Here is a 14,441-nt window from a genome sequence, read left to right as displayed (position 1 = left end):
ATGTCTTGCCTCTCGATGTCTTGCCTCGCGATATCTTGTCTTACCTCGCGATGTCTTGCCTCTCGATATCTTGCCTCTCGATGTCTTGTTTCTCGATGTCTTTCCTCTCTATGTCTTGCCTCTCGATGTCTTGTGTTGCCTCTCGATGTCTTGTCTTGCGATGTCTTGCCTCTCGATGTCTTGCCTCTCGATGTCTTGTTTCTCGATGTCTTACCTCTCGATGTCTTGCCTCTTGATGTCTGGCCTCTCGATGTCTTGTCTTGCGATGTCTTGCCTCTCGATGTCTTGCCTATCGATGTCTTGTCTCTTGATGTCTTGTCTCTTGATGTCTTGTCTTGCGATATCTTGCCTTTTGATGTCTTAACTCTCAATGTCTTGTCTCTCGATGTCTTGTCTCTCGGTGTCTTGTCTTGCGATGTCTTGCCTCTCTATGTCTTGTCTCTCTAAGTCTTGTCTTGCGATGTCTTGCCTCTCGATGTCTTGCCTCTCGCTGTCTTACCTCTCGCTGTCTTACCTCTCGATGTCTTGTCTCTCGATGTCTTGTCTCTCGATGTCTTGTCTTGCGATGTCTTGCCTCTCGATGTCTTATCTCTCGATGACTTGTCTTGCGATGTCTTGCCTCTCGATGTCTTGCCTCTCGATGTCTTGTCTTGCCTCTCGATGTCTTGTCTTGCGATGTGTTGCCTCTCGATGTCTTGCCTCGCGATATCTTGTCTTACCTCGCGATGTCTTGCCTCTCTATATCTTGCCTCTCGATGTCTTGTTTCTCGATGTCTTGCATTGTCTTGCCTCTCGATGTCTTGTCTTGCGATGTGTTGCCTCTCGATGTCTTGCCTCGCGATATCTTGTCTTACCTCTCGATGTCTTGCCTCGCAACGTCTTGCCTCGCGACGTCTTGCCTCTCGATGTCTTGCCTCCCGATGTCTTGCCTCTCGATGTCTTGTCTTGCGATGTCTCGCCTCTCGATGTCTCGTCTCTTGATGTCTCATCTCTCGATGTCTTGTTTTGCGATGTCTTCCCTCTCGATGTCTTCCCTCTCGATGTCTTGCCTCGTGATGTCTTGCCTCGCGAAGTCTTGCCTCTCGATGTCTTGCCTCTCGATGTCTTGTCTTGCCTCTCGATGTCTTGCCCCTCGATGTCTTGCCTCTCCATGTCTTGCGACGTCTTGTCTCGCGATGTCTCTCCTCGTGACATCTTGCCTCGTGACGTCTTGCAATGTCTTGTCTTGCGATGTCTTGCCTCTCAATGTCTTGCCTCTTGATGTCTTGTCTCTCGATGTCTTGTCTTGCGATGTCTTGCCTCTCGATGTCTTGTATCTCTATGTTTTGTCTTGCGATGTCTTGCCTCTCGATGTCTTACCTCTCGATGTCTTGCCTCTCGATGTCTTGTCTTGCGATGTCTTGCCTCTCGATGTCTTGCCTCGCGATGTCTTGTCTTACCTCGCGATGTCTTGCCTCGCGATGTCTTGCCTCTCGACGTCTTGCCTCTCGACGTCTTGCCTCTCGATGTCTTGCCTCGCGATGTCTTGCCTCGCGATATCTTGTCTTACCTCGCGACGTCTTGCCTCGCAATGTCTTGCCTCTCGACGTCTTGCCTCGCGACGTCTTGCCTCTCGATGTCTTGCCTCGCGATGTCTTGCCTCGCGATATCTTGTCTTACCTCGCGACGTCTTGCCTCGCAATGTCTTGCCTCGCGACATCTTGCCTCGCGATGTCTTGCCTCTCGACGTCTTGTCTTGCGATGTCTTGCCTCTCGATGTCTTGCCTCTAGATGTCTTGCCTCTCGATGTCTTGTCTTACCTCGCAATGTCTTGCCTCTCGATGTCTTGCCTCTCGATGTCTTGCCTCGCGATGTCTTGCCTCGCGATGTGTTGTCTCTCTATGTCTTGCCTCTCTATGTCTTGCCTCGCGATGTCTTGCCTCGCGATGTCTTGCCACTCGAAGTCTTGCCTCTTGATGTCTTGTCTTGCCTCTCGATGTCTTGCCTCTCGATGTCTTGTCTTGCCTCTCGATGTCTTGCCTCTCTATGTCTTGTCTTGCCTCTTGATGACTTGTCGCTCGATGTCTTGCCTCGCGATGTCTTGCCTCGCGATGTCTTGCCTCTCGATGTCTTGCCTCTCGATGTCTTGCCTCTCTACGTCTTGCCTCTCGACGTCTTGCCTCTCGACGTCTTGCCTCGCTATGTCTTGTCTTACCTCGCGATGTCTTGCCTCTCAATGTCTTGCCTCGCGATGTCTTGCCTCGCGATGTCTTGTCTCTCTATGTCAAGGGTCCCCAAACGTTTTGGGTCGAGGGCCGGGTCAACATACTTCAGACTGCTGGGGGGCCGGAACATATATAAAATAATGTACAAGTCTTTACGGGCCAGACAGGGAAGCATACCCAGGTGACAACCTGCAGTCCAATTGAACAACAGTGTCACCTGATGTGGAATTTGATTGGAAACCAGCAAATTACTGCTTTCTGGCTTCATTCTATATGCGGACCACCAATATTTAAAGATGTAGCTGACTGCATCTATAATACATTTTGTGTGTGGGGGGCTGGTAAAAAAGCCCCAGGGGGCCACATTCGGCCCGCGGGCCTTAGTTTGAGGACCACTGCAGTGCGACTTTCTGCAGTACAATGTATATGTAAAGTCGCACTGCAACACCCCACTGTGAATGTAGCTTAAGGAGATTCAGGCCTTTTGCACACTATATGCGATTCCAATTTGCAATTTTACATGCTTTTTAACCGGTACAGCATGCTGCGTTTTTCTTCTTGTTTTGATAGTATCCAGGGAAAATCGGAATTGCAAATCGAAATTGAGAATCGGATTTGTAGTGTGTAGGGGGCCTCAGGGATATTTGAGGAAGAGGCATCAGAGGGGTGTTCTTTGGGACACCAAACGGTCAGAAAAGACTGGGGCCGGCCTTCACAACACCCTGACCGAAACTTGAATTTGGTCCCCCTCCTCCACACACACATGCACTGGGCCATTAAACGATATCGACATATAAGCAACAAGTGAGCACATTGGGGCATATTCACTAAACAGAGGTAAAAAAGCCATGTGTATAAAGCACATGGGAATTCTATCATTACTATGAGCCCTGTCACACCACAGAGAGTTTTGCGGTTTATTTTGCTTTAAAAAAAAAAATGCTTCAATTGACTTGCATACAAATTTCTGTAAAATAGCTGAGACTGTGATTTTTTGAATAATTTTGATCACAGCAATTTTGCAGCGACTTAAGTTAAAGTCAAAGGAAGCATTTTTTTTTTTAAACAAAACAAAACAACCCATAAAATGATCACTGGTGTAACAGGGTCCTTACACCAGTTGCGTAACAGCGCATGTCACACTAGCAGCATTCACTTTACTTAGATAACGCAGGCTACGCTAATATGCAATTGGCATAAGTAGCGCTGCCTGAGCACAGCTACTACTTCTTTTTTAAACCTCCCACCGCTTATCTTAGTCACCCCACCCCCTGATGGCTAATCTTAACCATTTAACAAATTGCAGGAAAAAAAACATTATTCAGGAGCCCACAGTGGCATTGCAGGCAGCCCCAGTGCCTGATATTTTTCCTCAATGCCGGTATTTGAATGGATGTCTATGGCGTTGCCCAAATTCCTCATCCAAGCACCCCATATAGGTCACCAACAAGCCCTGTATAATGTATATGTGATAGAGCCCCCTCCCCCATTACAGAGCAAAGCAGAGGGGTGAATTAAATAACCTCTCCAGCTTCCCAGGCAGCCGCACACAAGCATATGACTGTGGAGGCGGGGCTTAGTGCGCGTAGGGGAGGGGCTTTTCGCGGTAGCCTCTGAGCCCTTTTGGAGGGGAACATTATAGTGCCCTAAGAAGCAGTTCAGGGCAGGGGCGTAGCAATAGGCCCTGCAGCGCCTGCGCCCGCGGGCCCGCTCGGGCCGGTTTTTGGGGGCTGGAGGGGTGGCAGCATGAGGGGAAAGCCTTGCCCACAGTCGGTGGGGAGAGGGGAAGTTCCCCCCTCTCCCTCACCTCGGGGGTCTCCCCTCTGCGCTCCCCTCCAGCTAGTCAATGTGTGTGGGCAGCGGCGGCGGGATACATACCTTCTTCCTTGCGTTCCATCGCCGCCTTCTCGCTTTAGCGGCTGACGTCACTTCCGGAAGCGGAAGTGACGTCAGCCGCTAGAGCGAGAAGGCGGCGATGGAACGCAAGGAAGAAGGTATGTATCCCGCTGCTGCCCGCTGCCCACACACATTGACTAGCTGGAGGGGGATTTTCAGGTGTCTGCTGCCCACATTACGATTTTCAGGTGTCTGCTGCCCACATTACGATTTTCAGGTGTCTGCTGCCCACATTACGCTTTTCATGTGTCTGCTGCCCACATTACGATTTTCAGGTGTCTGCTGCCCACATTGTGATTTTCAGGTGCCTGCTGCCCACATTACGATTTTCAGGTGTCTGCTGCCCACATTACGATTTTCTGGTGACTGCTGCCCACATTACGATTTTCAGGTGCCTGCTGCCCACATTACGATTTTCAGGTGTCTGCTGCCCACATTACGATTTTCAGGTGTCTGCTGCCCACAATACGATTTTCTGGTGACTGCTGCCCACATTACGATTTTCTGGTCACTGCTGCCCACATTGCGATTTTCTGGTCACTGCTGCCCACATTACGATTTTCAGGTGTCTGCTGCCCACATTGCGATTTTCAGGTGCCTGCTGCCCACATTACGATTTTAAGGTGTCTGCTGCCCACATTACGATTTTCTGGTGACTGCTGCCCACATTACGATTTTCAGGTGCCTGCTGCCCACATTACGATTTTCAGGTGTCTGCTGCCCACATTACGATTTTCTGGTCACTGCTGCCCACATTGCGATTTTCTGGTCACTGCTGCCCACATTGCGATTTTCAGGTGCCTGCTGCCCACATTACGATTTTCAGGTGTCTGCTGCCCACATTACGATTTTCAGGTGTCTGCTGCCCACATTACGATTTTCAGGTGTCTGCTGCCCACATTACGATTTTCAGGTGTCTGCTGCCCATATTACGATTTTCAGGTGTCTGCTGCCCACATTGTGATTTTCAGGTGCCTGCTGCCCACATTACGATTTTCAGGTGTCTGCTGCCCACATTACGATTTTCTGGTGACTGCTGCCCACATTACGATTTTCAGGTGCCTGCTGCCCACATTACCATTTTCAGGTGTCTGCTGCCCACATTACGATTTTCAGGTGTCTGCTGCCCACATTACGATTTTCTGGTGACTGCTGCCCACATTACGATTTTCTGGTCACTGCTGCCCACATTGCGATTTTCTGGTCACTGCTGCCCACATTACGATTTTCAGGTGTCTGCTGCCCACATTGCGATTTTCAGGTGCCTGCTGCCCACATTACGATTTTCAGGTGTCTGCTGCCCACATTACGATTTTCTGGTGACTGCTGCCCACATTACGATTTTCAGGTGCCTGCTGCCCACATTACGATTTTCAGGTGTCTGCTGCCCACATTACGATTTTCTGGTCACTGCTGCCCACATTGCGATTTTCTGGTCACTGCTGCCCACATTGCGATTTTCAGGTGCCTGCTGCCCACATGACGATTTTCAGGTGTCTGCTGCCCACATTACGATTTTCTGGTGACTGCTGCCCACATTACGATTTTCAGGTGCCTGCTGCCCACATTACGATTTTCAGGTGTCTGCTGCCCACATTACGATTTTCTGGTGTATGCTGCCCACATTAGGATTTTCTGGTGACTGCTGCCCACATTGCGATTTTCTGGTGACTGCTGCCCACATTAGGATTTTCTGGTGACTGATGCCCACATTGCGATTTTCTGGTGACTGCTGCCCACATGGCGATTTTCTGGTGACTGCTGCCCACATTGCGATTTTCTGGTGAACTCTGCCCACATTACGATTTTCTGTCCCACATTACGATATTCTGGTGAACGCTGCCCACATTACGATTGTCTGGTGAATGCTGTCCACGTTACAATTTTCTGGTGACTGCTGCTCACGTTACGATTTTCTGGTGAACTCTGCCCACATTATGATTTTCTGGTGAACGCTGCCCACATTACGATTGTCTGGTGAATGCTGTCCACGTTACAATTTTCTGGTGACTGGTGCCCACATTACGATTTTCTGGTGAACTCTGCCCACATTATGATTTTCTAAAGGCCCACATTACGATTTTCTGGTGAACTCTGCCCACATTACGATTTTCTGGCCCACATTACGATTGTCTGGTAAAATGCTGCCCACTTTACAATTAATTTACAGTGAAACGCTGCCCCATTACGATTATTTGGCACCTATGGGGGTGGGGGGGGGGCATCCAAATATTCGCAGGGGGGCCCAGTGATTTCTAGTTACGCCCCTGGTTCAGGGCAAAGATCCCCTTACAAAAGACGCGATTGGTTAATGTATAATTGCTACCGAGTGGCAGTCACGGCAGGTTTTTTCTTTTTTTTTTACAGTCTACATCATTTATCAGCCCAGTATAAGCATCAGAACTCTACGACTTCCGAATCTCATAATTCTGTATACATCCCATCTATTTATTTACCGTACGGTGTCATTTCTACTACCGGCCGCTAGGGGGAGCTCTGGGTCTTCACTATCAAGACAGCCGCTCTCTAGCCTGCTTGTTCCTGCCTGGAGCTTCTGCCGGTGCATGTCGGGCTATCGGGGATGCAGAGAGAGCTCACACGTCCGTCTCCGCCGCTGCCGCCGCTCGGTCTGCAGAACGAATGTATGCCAGGATGACGTCATGGCAGCTATTGTGACGCACGCGGGCCTCGTGTACCGCTGAGGATGGTACCAGCAGTGACACACGTGACCAATGCCCTCTGCTTTTGCTGAGTCATGCTAGAAGGTAAATTAAGCCCTAGTCCCAGCCTGTCACCACCACTAGACTGCACGGCCTTTATTATTGCTGAAGACACAGGTACCTGGACAATGGAGGTGACCTGTAATTGGGAAATGTTAGGGAGCGTGTGCTGCAATGATGTGATGTGTATGTTGTGTGTGTGCTCCAACATTTCACCATATATTGTAAAAAAAAAACAAAACAAAAAAAGCATACGTTGCTGATGCAGAAGAAAAGTTAAACTTACCTGGGGCTTCTACCAGCCCCCTGCAGTCGCCCTGTACCCTCGCCGGTATGCAAGGATTCTCTGGTTCCCCTCCACGGCTCAGTTTCGACTCTGCCAACAGAGCCATTTGATGGCCACTGCACCTGCGCAGCCCTAGCCACACGCATCCTCGCCGCTCCCGTCACCGGAAGCATTCTATATAGGCGCAGTACGAGAAAATCTCTATTGCGCCTGCGCAGGACGCTCCCGGCAATGAGAGCACGTACAAGGATGAGTGGCTATCCAGCGGGAGGATCGAAACTCAGCCGCGGCAGGGAACCGTTAAAAACCGGGGCGGGCACATGGCGACTTCAGGGTGGCGCGGTAGAAGCCCCAGGTAAGTCAATCTCATTTTTTTTCTTCATCAGTTTAGGTTTCTGTTAAAGTGAAATCAATAGAATGATTGTCCCCTTGCCAGCTCGCTGGGCTGCAGGCTCTGGCATTGCTCAGATTGGATTCAGTTGGGGGGGCACTTGTCTAACGCCGGTTCTGAGCACTAACTAGCACCCGGCCGTTGCAGGAGAGCAGCCGACAGGTGGTGAATTCACCGCCTGTTAGCTGCCGGTCTGAAAGAGGCTTGTTGCGCACAGACTGGCTCAGTCTCCACCGCTCCACACTTGATTGGCACCTTCACGATTCTGGTTTGCGGGGATACCAACACTGCCTCGAGTGTGTCACACAGCTCTCAATTCCGCATCCACACTCCACTCTAGTGTGGAAATGAGAGCTGTGTGACACACTCGAGGCAGTGTTGATATCCCCGCACACGTCAATTGTAAGTGCGCCAATCAAGGGTGGAGATGGAACCAGCACACGGGGGAGAGCCCGTATAAAAAAGCTTGAAGTGCGGATTCTGCGGGAAACTTGTGAGTGCAATATCATGTTATTGATTTAAATTTAAATAGTTTTACACTGTAGTGCTCTTTCTCAAGGTTTCTTTTCATTCTTTCTTGAGGTTTCATAATGATTGATGGAGTAGAAGTGCTCTGCTATATTGAAGAGGCTATCGCATATGATCTGATCGACATCTCGGCCAGTGTGGTGGGGGATGGCCATAAGCATCCTCCCAGTGTGCGATTAGACCTGCTTTATAGGTCTTCCCATCCGGTGAGTCTGATCACATCGGGTGTGGTGGTGGGTTTATGGATGAATATTGTGGCCTGAGGATCATTTAAACATGTTTGGAACAGTATTGATACACGATCCACGTGGACTTCATTATGTCTGTTGACAACGTTGGTTTCTTTCTGTATGTTGTGTAGCGCTATCTTTCTAGTGGTACATGTGTGATTTGAAGGAAGCAATAGAACTGAAACCACTACATTGTAAAGGACGTAACTGAGCAGCGCTAGTCTTCTAGCATTTTAACTACACCTTCTATGTTACGCCACCCGTCACACGTACGGAGACGTGAGGCTTGAAGCTGGCGGATACACCACTGATTGGGTCACACAAGGTTCTGCTGAGCCCTCCTGTGTAGCTCCACCTTCATATTACAATAATGCCATAGCACATATACAGTGCTAGCGGTGACATAAAGAACACACAGACTCTGGGAAGCGGTCACACTAATAGCAGCGCAAGTTAAATTAGGCGTGGCTATTCCGATAATGCAATTATCCACTATGCCTTCTTTTCATGGCGCAGACTGCATAATATGGGCGCAGGTCACAGATATGCCTGTAATCGGCATGTCATCTGCGGCTATTTGTTATATTTTTCATAGCGTGGCTAACAAAGAAAGTATGGTGAGCGACACATCGAGGACATTGATAACGTAGTGTGCGCCCACAGAAGGGATCAGGCATAGCACCTGTGATTAGGCATGGTGTTCTGTATGAGAGGATTGTTAAATATAAAGAAATCTGTATTAAAGACCAATATTGTACGGTCAGGAATAATGGGCGTATTTTTTTTTTTTTACCAAACGCTTTTTTGAATATCCCTACCAATTACAATTCAACATGCTCCCGATGGTATCTTATTTATCGCTTTATGATGCCTCATAGCTGATAGACTGCGCTCACAGTAATTGCACTTATTTTTCAACGATTAACACCTGTATGTTATGATTTAATGTTGTATTTATATATACAACATTAAGGCTGTTTTCACAGTGGGACGTCAAAGTCCCACGTTACAGCAGCCAGTAACGCAGCCTAAATCACAGCACTGTAAAATCAATTGTGCTGTTCACAGTACACACGTTGCGTTACATAGTAACGCAGCACGTTTAAACAAAGTGATGCATACTGTACGTTATACTTGGCTAAGCAGCGTTAGACTGCTTGCACATGCTCAGTAATGTTGGAGGAGGAGGTCTCCCCTCCTCCTCCACCGCCAGCCACATGGCTAATTAATATTCACTGCAGAGACTCATGGTAGGACTGTAGTGTTGTCCGGATCATGAATGAATCGTTCATTTGACCTGGATCTTTTTTGTGAGTCGAATCATCCGGATCATCACAATGAAAGATTCAGTTCACAGTGGATGTCTGTCTGGAAAAAACAGGAACATACAGAATGTACAATGCAGGGAAAGTGCTGTCCTGCTAGTCATTTCACCCAGTCTGCTTCCTTAGTAAAATGATTCAAATGATTCGGTTCAAAGATCCAGATCTTTTCAATGATCCGATTCAAATGATCCAATTCTTAAAGAGAACCCGAGGTGGGATTTACTTCTCCCCCGCCTCCTCCGTATCAGCGCTACCCGCCTGCGTCCCTTCCCTCCCGCTGATTGCAGGGAAGTGACGCGGGCAGGTAGCGCCGATACGGAGGAGGCGGGGGAGCAGCGCTAACAGACAGGCAAGAGGTAAACATTGTGCTGGCGACACGCTGCGTGTCGCCAGCACTGCGGGGGGTATAGCGGCGCGCAGGGGGGTCTCGGAGGCACACCATGGGGCAACAGAGGCTGGTGTTAGTGTGCACAACCAGCCTCTGTGCCCCACTAGCATAAGTAAATCCCACCTCGGGTTCTCTTTAAAAAGATCCGGACTTCCTATCACTAACCTGGAGCGGCTGCTTTGAGAGCTGCATAACGCATCTCAATCTGACGTCCAACTTCAACACCACCACACGTTGCGTTAGGGGCACGTCTTAGTGTGTAAGTAGCCTCAATAATGATAGATTGGTAATATAGGTTGAAAAGTAAGGGCTGTTAATGCGAGCACAGTCTGAGCTAGGAGACAACTTAAACCGGTAAATAACCAGGGCTGTGGAGTCGGGCAATTTTGGGTGCCTGGAGTCGGAGTCGGGAAAAAATGCACCGACTCCGACTCCTAATGAATTTGTAACTGTAATTAAACTAGAAAATATGATAAAATGTTCTATTTCTCAGATAATAGTCATTAAAAATAATGTATATATACAGTAATAGCTGTGCTTAGTCCACAAAAATGAAATAAACCAATCAAAATTAGTTACTTGTGCTGCTTCAATAAAGCAGTCCCCGTATTTTTAAGGTCAGATATACATATCTGATTGTGACTGTATATATGATGTGTACACAGGAATCTCTTATAATATACTAAATAACATCTATGCTGTAAGAATAAAGCCTGATGTGTAGCTGTGTCACTAATAGAGATGGTCAACGAGATGGAAATAATTCTGCATTGATGCTGATTTATGCAAATGTATGCACTCCCTTTGCTGATGAAATCAAATAATTTGATATGTTGTTAAAATTTGGTTTGGTGACTACAAATTAAAGGGTACCTGAGACGGATGAAAAGTAAAGTTTTATACATACCTGGGGCTTCCTCCAGCCCCCTTCAGGCTAATCAGTCCCTCGCTGTCCTTCACCACCTGGATCTTCTGCTAGGAGTCCTGGTAATTCAGCCAGTCAGCGCTGTCCGGCCGCATGCCGCTCCCACAGCCAGGAACATTCTGCACCTGCGCAATAGTGCTGCACAGGTGTAGTATGCTCCTGGCGGCGGAGTGTGTGCATGCGCACTACGCCTGACTGGCTCAAGTACCTGGACTAATAGCAGAAGATCCAGGTGGCGGAGGAGGACAACGAGGGACTGATTATCCTGAAGGCGGCTGGAGGAAGCCCCAGGTATGTATAAAACTTTAATTTCATCTGTCTCAGGTTTACTTTGTTACACAGTAGTACTATACTCTACATATGCACTCCCCACAGAGCTGCAGGGAATCCACTGAGAATGCTGTGCACATTGAACACAGAGGTGTTGTCTGTTTACAATCTCCTCATTCCCCTGCAGAGTACCTGCACATCATTCTTACATGTACCCACACTTACATTGCCTAGGGCCTGATAGATGTTCTTTGTTCCGGTTTGTACCTTTTACAAGTACTCTTACCAAGGACTAGTTTTAGTCTAAAGGGAATAAATATAGTAGTCTACATATCCTTCTCACTTCAGTTGTCTTGTAAAATTCCTAAGCGTTGGCAGTTAAGAGACGAATTTCATGTTACATACTTTTAATCAACAAAATTGTAATATGCAAATTAGAGGAGTCGGAGTCGTGGAGTCGGAGTCGGTGGAATCCTAAACTGAGGAGTCGGAGTCGGTGGATTTTTGGACCGACTCCACAGCCCTGTAAATAACTAGATAACATGGAGCGCATGCAGAATTGTAGTGTTACAATATACAGTAAGCTAATACGTGCGAGTGTATAATGAAGCCGTATGCAATACTGCTCACATTCAAAGCACTTATTTTTTAACGACTAATATCTGTGTGCATCACTAACGTTGTATTTAGATGATAGACTGGTAATATCCGTTGAAAAATAAGGGATATTAATGTGAGCCCAGTCTATAAAACGGTAAAGAAAGCGAGATTACATTGGGCAAATGCCGATTTGTAGAGTTTTACAATTTACCGTAATATCTTTTGAAAAATAAGGGCTTTTACTGTGAGCGCAGTCTATAAAACGGTAAATAACTAGATTACATCGGGCACATGCTGATTTGTAGTGTTACAATTTACCGCAAGTGAATACGGGACAGAGTATCGGTTTAATGAAGCCGCGTGCAATACTGATTTGCTTAGTTTGCTGAAAGCTGCGCCTATTTTAACTTGCGGCTTTATTAAACGTATGCCCGGGAGCCAAGACAAAGTACCATCCCCACTTGGCCTTCAGGAAGGATATACCAACCGTTGCTTCAAAAAAGAGGATTTATGCCACAGCCAGGTTGTGGGCTGAGTCCCCTACCGAAGTAGGGTAACTGAGGGAAACAGGATAGACTAGCAGGAGGTGCCCAAAACATGGAAAGTACTGCAAAGCTCAGTGTGGAACTGTGAAGTAATAAATCATAAAAGTGCATAAAAAGGACTAATCCTACCTTAACCACTTCAGGACTCAGCCTTTAACCCCCCTTAAGGACCAGCGCTGATTTCTAAGATCTGTGCTGGGTGGGCTCTACAGCCCCCAGCACAGATCAAATAACAGGCAGAGCGACCAGATCGCCCCCCCTTTTTTCCCCACTAGGGGGATGATGTGCTGGGGGGGGGGGTCTGATCACTCTTGCATGCGTGTGGGTGGCGGGGGGGGGGGGGGGGGGGCACCTCAAAGCACCCTCCACCGCAGGATTCCCCCTCTGCCCCGGAGATCGGAGGCTGCACAGGAACGGATCTGTCCTGTGCAGCCTCTAACAGGCTCCTGCCTGTCATGTGACAGCGATCCCTGGCCGCTGATTGGCCGGGGATCGCTGATCTAGTATGTTACATGAGCCGTGACCAAATGGATTGGGGGATATTTGGGGGTCCTCAAAGTATACAGCGTTCCTCTGATGCACCGGCCAGCCCAGGTTTTTGAGAAGCATGCATGGGTTGGAGAGAAGCAGGCTTCTACATTACAGACTGTATGATAGACTGTGTCCTCACTTAAACACTGGCTCAGGGCTATCTCGGACTTACTTAGCCCTGTGAAGTCACAGGCCCTTGGAAGGTGCTCACATGGCTGGAGACAGTTAACACCTTTAGAGACAGTGTGTCCTCAAAAGACAATCAGTCCAGGAATATCATCACCTGATTTAATTATCTCTGTGGGGAGCCATTGTGATGTGTACAGCAGTGTATTCCAGGTGCTGGACCTTATTGTGTACAGATAGATAAGATAAACTGTTTAACCTTGTATAGTGAGTACCACATGGTTGGGATGGGCAATGCTTCCCAAAGGTGGGGGCTCTGGTGTTGTTAAAGGGAAGGTTCAGGGACTATCCGAAAAAAATAAAAATCCCCATCCACTTACCTGGGGCTTCCTCCAGCCCGTGGCAGGCAGGAGAACAGCCCGGAGGACGTCCGATGACGTCAGCGCGCCGGCGTGGGACGCAGAAGTGCCGGGCCTTGGAGCGCATAAGAGCCCGACCTGGCCGCCGGCCTGGCCAGGTCGGGCGCGCCACCGGAGACCACCGGGAGCCTGCGGAGCGGCGCATCCTGCCTGCCACGGGCTGGAGGAAGCCCCAGGTAAGTGGATGGGGATTTTTATTTTTTTCGGATAGTCCCTGAACCTTCCCTTTAAATGTATAAATTGTTTTGTTTGACTAAATAAAGTGAGTTACTGTTTGGAATCACAGAAGTTCAGAGTGCTGTCTCTTGCTTCTGTGCGGGCTTGCTTAATGACATTGGTTCTGCCCAATGCAAAGGCTTATCCCAGTACCGTCCTGCAGCTGAGTTGGTTCCTGAGGTTCTGGAAGCGTTGACTTGACGGAGTGGCCCGGGTCGGGGTCTAGCAAGCGGTTCCGTCACATAGTACAACGCTGCTACTGTTAGCAGTGTTGTAAAAATGTAAACAAAGCAGATTATTTCCACTTGTGTTTACATTTAGCCTGCGAGCCGCGATCGGCAGCCCGCAGGCTATTCACGGAGCCCCCCGCCGTGAATTGACAGGAAGTAGCCGCTCGCGCGAGCGGCTGTTTCCTGATTAATTAGCATGCAGCCGGCGACGCAGATGTGCGTCGCTGGTCCTGCAGCTACCACTTTGCCGACGCGCGTTATGAGTGGGAGGTCGGCAAGTGGTTAAAGGAGTCATCAGGGCGATTATAACGAAAATAAGTGCTACTTACCGGGGGCTTCGTCCAGCCCCAAGCTTCCAGAATGTCCCTCGCTGCAGCTCAGCCGTTCACCACCGCTGCCTCCCGGTCCCCGGCGATGACGTCAGGCCGACCTAGAGGTCGGTCTGTACTGCGCCTGCACGAGCGGCGCTGTCCATCACCACCACGTGGTTTGGAGCATACTGTGCAGGCGCAGTAGTTCTGTGCCTGTGCAGTGTGCTCCAGTCCATGTGGCGGTGATTGACAGCGCTGCTCGCACAGGCGCAGTACAGGCCGACCTCCAGGTCGCCTGAC

The 14,441-nt window shown here is 48.8% G+C and overlaps 1 pseudogene; it reads right to left on the bottom strand.

Moving 5' to 3' along the window:
* LOC137533603 (uncharacterized) overlaps nt 1-6,639 on the bottom strand; it is a 47,206-nt pseudogene extending 40,567 nt beyond the window's left edge.
* Between the last annotated feature and the right edge of the window lie 7,802 nt (nt 6,640-14,441).

The sequence above is a fragment of the Hyperolius riggenbachi genome, chromosome 9 (assembly GCF_040937935.1).
Source record: "Hyperolius riggenbachi isolate aHypRig1 chromosome 9, aHypRig1.pri, whole genome shotgun sequence".
NCBI classification, from domain to species: Eukaryota; Metazoa; Chordata; class Amphibia; order Anura; family Hyperoliidae; genus Hyperolius; species Hyperolius riggenbachi.
Note: the sequence above shows the minus strand (reverse complement) of the source record. Positions and strands in the feature narration are given on the sequence as shown.